Source organism: Drosophila navojoa, chromosome 4 (genome assembly GCF_054131105.1).
Source record: "Drosophila navojoa isolate 15081-1374.11 chromosome 4, UAZ_NAV_1.0, whole genome shotgun sequence".
Taxonomy (NCBI): domain Eukaryota; kingdom Metazoa; phylum Arthropoda; class Insecta; order Diptera; family Drosophilidae; genus Drosophila; species Drosophila navojoa.
This window is the reverse complement of record NC_142892.1, coordinates 20,495,618-20,506,556: the sequence shown is the minus strand read 5'-3', so window position 1 is coordinate 20,506,556 and position 10,939 is coordinate 20,495,618.

Below are 10,939 nucleotides of genomic sequence, written 5' to 3'. Positions count from 1 at the left end.
ATACAAATGCAGATGAATATGAATATATGCAAATGCAATTACAACGTGGGCCAAGAGGGGGCAGCAGGGTGTGTGTTGTTGCTGCAATTGATATGGGCAGCCGGTTCAAAAATAGAAACACACACACACACTCACACATGGAGTCGGACATGCACATGTTTGCTCCAGCCAGACGGATTTACATAAGATGAACGCACACATACATATGTATGTGCACTGGCAAGCCTTTAGAGCGCTTACTTATCGGACAGACTGTGAGGCCAGTTATATGGCCACAGGCAAAGCGGTTCGCAGATAAAGTTTCGGTCTGAACACCCAAGACACTTGACTCGCACTATGTCATAGTAGTAATACTATTATTTAGATTATTTTTCGATTATATATGTGTATATGTATATGCGATGGGCAGATTGTGTGAATAGAGCTTTGCATGAATACAAACTGTAGAGTCTACGATTAATAATCGAAAATTGTTTTGCCCTGTTCGCAATTAAACGTGTCGCGCCCTAGTCTACTGAAATCATATCAGAATTAGCTCATTGACGTCATTAAGTTGAATTTATAGCTATTATGTTTTATGTTATGTTTTAGAAACTGAAAATATAAGTACTTTTATATATCTTGGCAAATTTGAAACTTTAAAGTCTAAATTAAACTCATTTTTTCGGAAAGTTAATAAGAAGACAAAAAATCGTAAGCCACATGAGAAGCAATTTAAGGTGCTTTAAAGGTGCTTTAGGTGCTTTAAAAAATATTCAGCTTTCATTAGAACTCGTATTACTTATTTTTTATAATTTACAGTTTTTATCTTTTATAAATTTTTATTTATTTATTTTTTTTTCTTTTTCTACATTCTGTATTTTGCTTTATTTTAGATAGATATTAGATATTATCTTATAAGCTTAGCTATTTTTCTCTCCTCTTCTCTTCTCCATCGCTATAAAGAGCTTTAGTATTATTCTGAACTTTCTATTAAATCAAGTATGATTTGCTTACATCTTTCCTGTCTCTGAATCGTTACTAAGCTTACTTGCCATATCTCTCTCTGCTGTTGACAATACGTTATCCCTAATCTTGACGTCTCTATATCAGATATCAAGCAAAACTCGAACTCTATCAATAGCAAATGTAATTTTCATTACTCTAACTGGAAAATAAGCTGCAAAATGTAGTTCGCAGCTTTTCGCATTGAATGCAAAATGAGTTTCCTTAACTAATTGGCTGAAAGGCCGTTTGGGCTGGCTCAAACAGGCAGATTTAGAGATCTTATTAATGGCTGAATAGTTTTTACAATCGCGACGGCTAGACATTTAATAGATCGATTCGAGTACACATAACACCCGACAGTCACAACAAGTCTGCCCCCGACGAGACGTGACGAAACGTGCGCATTTTAATGCCGCTCGCCGATAAGACTAGGAAGCCTATTACGCAGATTCTACAGAGAGTCCAAGCCCCACCTCGAAGCCCTCAAGTCTGACCAAGGGGTATTAATAGTTCCTATTCCAAGTAGCAGATGTCTGGCTGCTCTCTCTCTCTCTCTCTTTCTCTCTCTCTCTCTCTCTCTCTCTCTCTCTCTCCGTCTCCCTTTATCACTCAATCTCAATCGCGCTCTCGTTCGCTCCGGCAGCTACTCAATGGCTTTCAGCCATGCATTCAACTATGACTGAGTGTTCGAGTACTTGCGCGTCTCACTGTGTCCATGTGCTGAAAAATCGAATAAATATAAATATTTGCAAGCTGAGAACACGATTTTACTATTTGTTTACAGACGTAATCAATATTGGAATTCAAATACATATGTATGAAAAAGTACACATAAAAACAAAGCGATTGCTTAACTGACGCCCAACGAATACACGAATACACTAGCTCAGTTCACAGCTGACTAAGAAAAATACCAGCAAAGAAAAATACTAGCAAATAGTGTATTCCAACATATAGAATAACAGCCTAGTCTAGCAAAGTTTTTATAAATGAAGTAGAGTAAAATAAACATCCGAAACAGAAACTTTTCATTCTCGAGTGACAGTATAAAAATAATACCAAATAAACTACATACATATATAGCCCTAAATAATATCTAAAAAAATCATAGATCTATAAACAGACTTACAATTTATTATGAGCAGCTGTAAAAAGTGTTTCTCATTATAATTCACGTAGTAAGTTTACGAAAGTACGAATTAATTTTAAATAATTATAAAAAAAAAAAATACTGTAGAGCAGCTACAATATTGTACAATAATAATAATGAAAATACTGCTGCAGAAAGGAATCGTACAACAAGTTTCATATGGCTTGCGATAAAGAGACATATATGATTTTAACAAGATTTAAGTCGTCGAAAAATATCATATACAAAATAGAAAAATTTAAATTGACTCTTTTACTATATGGGTACTGAGGTCCTCAATTATTAATAATTATTTCATCTAACACTTTTATTAAGGATTCATTTCAAATTACAGAAAATCAGCTTATGAATTAAACCCAACAGAATTCAGTTTCAGACAAAAATTAAATGCATGATTCTACATTTTTAGTCTACATTTTACTCTTCTATATTTCACAATATACTTCTTTGACCTAAATCGTCAGTATGTTTAATATAATTTCCCTACGTCAAGATTATAGAGATTTGCAATTCGATTAGCTCATACTACTGTTTGCTATAAGCAAATATAATATAGACTCATATCAGTAAATGTCAATCAAGAGCTAATTCAAGCTTTAAGTTTCCTAGGGATCCAGTTGAAATTAACCGAGTTCATATAGTCAGTTGGGGATATAAGCTAGCTTTTACTGATTTTATTGTATATTCAGATCAATGAGCTAGATAAAATATCTCTAGTCTTGATATATCCACAGACCACTCTACATACGATATATATCTATCAGTCTCTACTGCTCCTCCTCCGATCTCTTAGGATAGTCATTGTACCCCCAACCGAACTGCGGTTAGTGTATCAATGTATTCAGTAGACACCATAACTGTAGCTGAATATTTATGAGTTGCAGTCGTGCAAGTTGTTTCAATGTTGTTATTGCGATTCTATTCTAGCGACTATCTCAGGCGTTATTATTTTATGATCGAAGCCTATGCAAAAATGTGCATTAAGTCGACTTCAAGTCTCCGATAAATGGCCGACAAGCTCGTACGATAGAGAAATTATATGTATAGATAGGCTTATACCAGAGTGGGGCTGTGCTATTTTTGTATACAGAACTTAGCGCCGTCCCATGGAGAAGCCGAGCCATATCTGCTCTACATAAATAAATAAATTTAATTGTGCTTCGCTCTGTCAAGTCATGCACGTAATTTCATCGATAAGTCCGAGTGAAACTGTAAACTGAAAAAATGAAAACTGAAAACTGAGTACGGTGCTCTGAAATAAATGCAATATCATTGTATTCGTTTGATTGAGACACGACTCTGGTGCGCTCCCAAATTGCCCTCGTCTGGCCTAAATGTGCATATCATGAGCCGATTAGATGGTAAACAAAATGATAATGGCATAAACATATATATGATTATGAACTTATATATTCGTACATATTTATATATATACGAGTATAATAAATAAATAAAATTTACGCGTTCCTATGCGGACACGATGCTTTTATTATGAAGCAAATATTTAAAATATGCAATTTTAAATATATCAAAAGAATAAATTTGAGCATATTTATTTATAAATCAGACAAAAAATATTTGTCAATGTAAAATTAATAATATATATACACTTCTGCTTAAATATTTATATTAATATTGTTTGCAAAAAAAAAAAAAAATATATATATATATATATATATGTATATATATATTAAATAAAAAATAATGATAATAAATTATAGATAAATAAAAAATAAAATAAATTAATCAATCATACTTATTATTTAAAAAAATGTCTGTACAGCTGCGAATATATACAAACGTTAAATATTAAAAATAAAATGAATACATTAATTATATATTTTATTTACAAAATAAATGTATTTATATATATAACAATATATATTAATATATATTAATATATAATTTACTTAAATGTAGATATAAATATTAATGCGTATATTTTTATTTATTCATAATTATTTAATCATACTTTTAAAAAATATTTATTTATTATAATAAGTAAAAGTATATACTCTCTTATCATAAAAAGTATTTTCAAATGAATGTGAAAACTACTTAACATGCTCTTAACATTTTTATACATTTATACATACAGAAGCAGCCCGTTAAGAACGATCTGCAATTTAATTAGCAGAATTTAATTAGCAACAGCGACAGCCCACGCCGCCTTCAATGATCCACTGGACCTTCAACATCGCTGGGGTTGAGCCCCAAAGACACTAAATAATAATGTAAACATCAATGTAAAGCTAACATAATTTGCTAATTGTCCTACAGCACCCTGCTAATTGCAAATAAAAATATATTTATTAAAGATTATAAATTATTTTACATATATTAAACGAACTAATTTAAAATTCAACAAACTCTTTGATTATGCAATGCGTATTCATATAATATACTATATACAATAAAGATCAAATGTCATCTACTTATATAACAACTACAGATTATATTTGTAACTATATACGATAATTGAAAAGTGTAATTAATTTGCAACAAGGAAAAGCTTTCACTGCTTAATTAACATTTACTTAACAGCCTGTTGTTGCCAGACTCAGCTCTCTATCGTAAAGTTTAGTTTTATTTGTGACTAACTCAAGTATACGTATATATACTATATGATTTGATCTTTAGGTTCAAGATATTGTTCTGTTATTCAGTTAGTCAACGTTGCTTTGTTACTCATACGCTCCGTTGGCTCCGTTGGGGAACAGTTTCATAGATAGAAATGAAATTGAATATAAAAAAAAAGCAAAAGAATCTTAAAGCAACTGTTTATTATTGTTAGTCTGAAATAGAAAGACTTTTCAGTTTTATTTAACGTTTTATTTATTTATTTGATGTAGTTTTCGGGTCTCGCCTTTGCATAATTAATATTTTTTTTTATTGCGCGACGATGGCAACGCCGCGACGGCCGCACCTTCAAACAGTGCCTACACACACACACACATATACACACACACATACACACACAGAGACACGCAGAGCCCGGCAGTAGTAGTAGCCAGAGCTAGACGACATTTTGTCGCTGCTCCAGGTGTGTTGTTTATACCCAAAGTAGGAGCTAGACGGAGGGGGAGGGGCGAGGGGGAGGGTCGGCAAAGGTGTGCTACGGACTGCTCAGGTAATATTCTGTATTTGCATAGCAATTTTGGTTGTATGTCGTTTTATGTCTGTTTACTTTTGAGTTTTATGCCCATATGCGAAAACAAGAGCGCCAAAATAAATAAAATCATAAAAAAACAGGTTCGAATGAAGCGCTGAAATGACCTGACCAATAGACACCCTATAAAACTGATATATGATTAAACTTGAGTGTAAATCTATTAATTTATGAGAGAGGTTTGTGAACTATAACATTTTTTTTCATATAGGGGAAATTTTCGTTAAACCAATTGTCATCCAGCTGGTAAAAGTTAACATGTGGAAGTTATTCTTCTTGATGTGAAGGATTTACTTAATAAGGTTATATTACTTTCAATCGCAATCAATCTCTCTCTACTCAATCTAATGCAAGTATTATAGATTCACATTCGAAACTCAAACTCATAAAAGTTCTCTAGATTGACATGAACAGAGCATCAGCAACATAAATGAAAGAGTCAATTTTATCTGGAGCTACTGTCAATCTCCCTTAATAATTCTACTCTGGCTCATCGCTTAGCGCATGCTGTTCCACTTCCAGCATACCCCTGCATAGGGTATGCGCTTCACGTAGACTTAGCCCATTTATTCGCATTCGCATTCGCCGCTATTGCCAGCCTTATGAAACTTGACCTAGACGACAATGGCGGCTTTATCAGTGCCGCACGCGTGCCGCCGGCTGCTGGGGTGTGAAATGTCGACGGCTGTGGTGTTAAAGGGGGCGAAAATGGGGAGCGACTGCGACTGCGACTGCGACATAGAGAAACTATCCAAGCCCCAAGCAGACAGCCCCTCCTGCGGCTCGTTTTTATTTATAGAAGTAATCAAAAATTCAACGCGAAATCAATATTTGACATGGCGTTTACTTTGACTGCCCTCCGACTGCACAGCCCCCCCCTGCGCCTCTTATTATTTATTGCGTTGAAAAGTTTCATTATCAAAAATTTTGTTCAGTTTTTTGTGTTTCTGTTTTTCTTTTCTTTTCTTTTCTTTTTTTTTGTACAATTTACATAAGGCAACGTCTGTTGTTGCAACTTTGTTGCGGCTGTAGAGGAGTAGCGGGAAGGGAGCACTCAGTCGCAGCTGGGGAGTTGGTAGCTCGAACTGCGGCTGCTGCCGTTGCTGTTGGTGAAATGTAACCAAAAATAGCAACAGCAGCAACAATGACAGCAAATGGCAGTGTAAAAGTTTTCTGTTGATAGCAGCCAAGTGGAAGACAGTGGAACTGACTCACAAATGCCACACGAAAATGCCAATGCGTGCGCCTCCTGCTGGGAAAGTTGCCCCGAGATGCTCGCTGATTTATCAGCTGTTCGCAAAACTTGTCAATTGGCCAAGGAATTGGAAGAGCCCTCAGCACGCATTTGCCAGATAATAAGTTTCGTTTTATTTTCTTAAAACACATTGCATAACGAGAAAACAAATGTTGAATAAACTGGGAAATGCGTCTTATGAAATATTAAGCATACGCCATGTATAAAAAAGACACTAAATATTCAAATTGCGTTTTAAGACTCAAAAAACATAATAAATAAATAAAATAAAGTAAATGTGTGTTTAATAAGTAAAGCTCAAAAAAGTATAAATCTCTAGCTGATTCGCATTACGCATACGCCAAGTTAACGCTATGTAAAATTAAATATTTACAACTTGAATTAATTAAGAGTACAAATAAAGAATATATATTGTATATAGAAATAAAAATAACTTACAATATTGCCTAGTATCAATTATAGAAATATTTAAATATGGTACAATAAAGAAATATAAATGTTTGGTTAATATTATGTATACGCAGAGTAAGGCAAGCATCATAAATAAGATTTCTTAAATCAAAATATATGTGTTATAAGCAATTGATAATAATAAAATCTTGTATTATAAATTGCTTTTGACTTTATTACTGGCAATACATCGACAAAAAAATAATATTAATATAAATAAATAAAATAACAACAAACAAAGATAAAAATTATTTTTAAACTCTTTATAATAAAAATTAGTAATAGGCATGTTATTGAACTTTATATTATTATTAAATATTAAATATACGCAGGGTCAGCGCAACTGAATATAAATGAAAAATAGTTATATTCATAAAAATAAATATAAAATAAGATGAAACATTTATTGTTGTTTGATTAAAATGGCATTTCAAAAATAAAATACATATATTTATTATCTTTGCAATAAAGCCAGCTTTAAAATTGATAAGCTTAATTAAATATATGTATTGAGAAAAGCAATTGAATTTAATATTTATTGTTGATTAATTATGATAATGCGTACACAGTGTCAGATCAATAAAAATTGTTGTTTTCGTATGATTTTTCATAACAATAAACAGAAATTTTGTCAAAACAAATAATGTAAATCAATTGAGCATTTCCAGCTGATTAATTATTATGAACACAATGAGTGCAGCAAAACAATGCATTATACTCATTCGAGAAATTGAAGTGAGTATATTGGTTTTGTAGTGCTCGAAACTCAAAATTGAATGGGTATTTCGCAGTCGGTGATGCCCGATTGCAAAATGTTAGCTGCAAATATTATGAGCAGCAAATAATAATAATAAAATATGAAATATAAAATTGTACATGTTTTTTGGCTAATTATTATAATAAAACTGCAATAAATGCTTCACTGTTATCAAGTATACGCAGTGTATTACCATTTAAAATGTGTTTTTGTTAACTCTTGGTAGAAGATATATTTGTTTTTAATTATCATTTAGTATCGACTGTAATTTGAAGCAATTAACTTAACATTAAAGAGGCAAGCCTTAATCATAAAATACAAAATACTGCAACTAAATGCGGCTCCAACCCGGAACCTTGTTCAAATGCGTTTTTTCTTACGTTTTAATTAATTCACGATGGCTGACAAATTTCGCTTATAGCCTTGGTAAATGTGTGTGTGATTTGCTCCACTGTGCGACTAAAGAGTGCAGCGCCAGTGGCAGCGGCAAAAACAAATGCCATGAAAACATTTTAAAATTCAAATCAACGCGATTTTTGTTGTTTCCTTATATTATTTTGCACAGTTTTCAGAGCTGGCGCTGTTTTGTTTTGTGTGTTTCTGTCTCTTCGCTTTATTTGTATTTTTAGTTGCTTCTCTTTATTTTATTTTATTTTGTTGTTTTCTTTTTTATTTATTTATTTTTTTTTTTTTAATTTCTGGTCACGTATTTGTTTTGTTTCATTTCTGGAAACAATATTGTTCCACGACAATAACACCAGCCAGCCGAGTCGGGGACATGTCCGGGTTAAAAAGAGTGGGAATCGAAGCTAAAGCGACAGATGGAGTTGGAGTTGGAGTTGGAACTGGAACTACACTCGAGTTTGTGGATGGTCTGCGGTTTGCAGTCGCAGTCGCAGTCGCAGTTGGTTTCGGCTCTGGGTTGCTGTAATGTGAGCCAATTACTGGGCGAGGATTTCGGAGCGCATTGTCATTTGGCCAAGTGCTTAAAGGCTTAGATGGAATAATGCTTCCAGAGACTCGAATAGCTTATACCCTCTAAATTAGAAATAGACAATTTTAAATACTCCCTAGGGATATTTCATAAAAGACATCTGAGTTCACTTGGTTAGTGTGAGAACTCGTGGAAAAACAAATAGATGAATTATTATATTATTATGCTTAAATAGCTTTACTGCGGATAGATAGATAGGCAGAAGGCTATATCATCACATCAATAAAATAACCTAATATAAATAAACTAAGTAAAATAAAAGATAACCAAATGCACCGAATTACAGTAAAATTCTCTGACACACAGCAAAGTTTACTTGGTTCGTCTATGGATAGTTATCATTGTATAACTATATAATTCATAGGCAGAACTAAGAAGTGAGAATTGAAGGAAATGATATTAGCCCTGCATTTGTTATTTATCGCTCTCCTATGCACTTCTCATTAATTTATCTTAGGTTCTAACTGTTCGCTCTTCTATGCAATTCTCATACAGACTTTTCTTATATTACAGCATACCCCACACTCGCTTAGCACTGGGTATGGCCCAGCTGAAATTTATTTTCTCGCAGCCAAAGCACAAATATTTGTCGGTCTTTATATTTGATATCCCTCCACGCTGAGCATCTCAGCTCAGCTCCAGAGCATCCACAGCCTGGGCATCATACTATAAATCGTCCTTCTATTATGGCATTCACATTTGCAAAATGCGAATACGTGATCTTCCCATTATAATTACTCTTCAGCTTTTGCAGCTCTCAAGCTCTCCAGTTCTCTCCAGCTGGCGAGCTCCTTCAAGTTTTCGTCTGTGTTTTTTCTGCTCTTCTTTCGTTCTCTGTTTTTTCTTCTTTTTTCGGGGCATATAATTCTTAATGGCCCTGGCACATTTCTCTGCCATTTCGTGCATTTAATGATTTTGACTTTTTTCTCTTTACTTCTCCCACTTTTTTCAGTTTTATTTTCTGGGCAATTTGATTTGAATGCTGTGCTATCTGGTGCTATTGTTCGGCTTCTCAGCCATTATTAGTCCCATGATTTTAATGGGCCTTTAATTATTTCTTATAATTTTAAAGCTATTATGCCAGCCATGAGACAGCTGACAAAATGAGAAAATGAATAAAAATATGAATAGTTATATATGCAAAAAATAACAGAGATGAAAAATAAATAAAAAAATAATACTCCATAACTTGTCTTTTAAGCTGGGGATTATTTTTTTGTTATTTTATAAGTTGAACTTCATATGACTTTTTTGGAGAGCTAATAAAACTTTATATGGGCAGAAAATAATATGTTTTCAGACAGTTTTCTATGGTCCTATAAAGTTAAATAATAGATAATTTGGGCAGAAGTATAACTTAATTAGATATTATTATCAACAACTATGAGAAATTATTATTCATAGCCTGAAGGCATTTGAAAATGTTATTTCAGGGTTTATTGCTGTGCACGTGTGCGTAAAAGGCAATCGAAGGCGTGGTCCATATCTGTGTATATGTATTAGGAATATCAGCGATGTAGATGTAATTTGTCTGTTTGTCTAAATAGTCTACCTCTATCATGAATGACGATAAAATACTGAACTGATTTATTAAATAAGAACACTTGTATACAAAAAAAAAAAATAAAATAAAATAAAAAATAAATAAAAAAAAAAACAATTTATTAAAATTTAAACATATTAAAATAATAGTCAACAATTTATATAAAATAATTTAAATAAAATAATTGTTGAAAAATAAGAAACAAAGGAACTTTTTAAAAATATTAAAAAATAAATATTATCCCAAAATTAATTTACAAATATATTAAAATAAATTATTAAAATATTAACAAATATATTTTCATATGAAAATACATTTACTGAACAAAATAAACAAACTTGCATTAAATAAAATAATTACTTAAAAACATAAGGAACAAAATCTACTTTTTAAAAAATATTGTAAAATAAATAATATCCCAAAATGATTTACAATTTTAATTCAATTTTAATAATTTTGAAAAGTAAACTTTAAGAGAATTAAATAGAATACTAAATTTAAACTTTTCATTTTGACTTAAGCAACAAAATAATTGATAAATAAGCAATTCGAACACTTTGTAAAATGTCAGCTTTAGGTGGAATTATAGATCCTGCATTACAATGAAATCACAAAAACTTTAAGGCAAACTGTG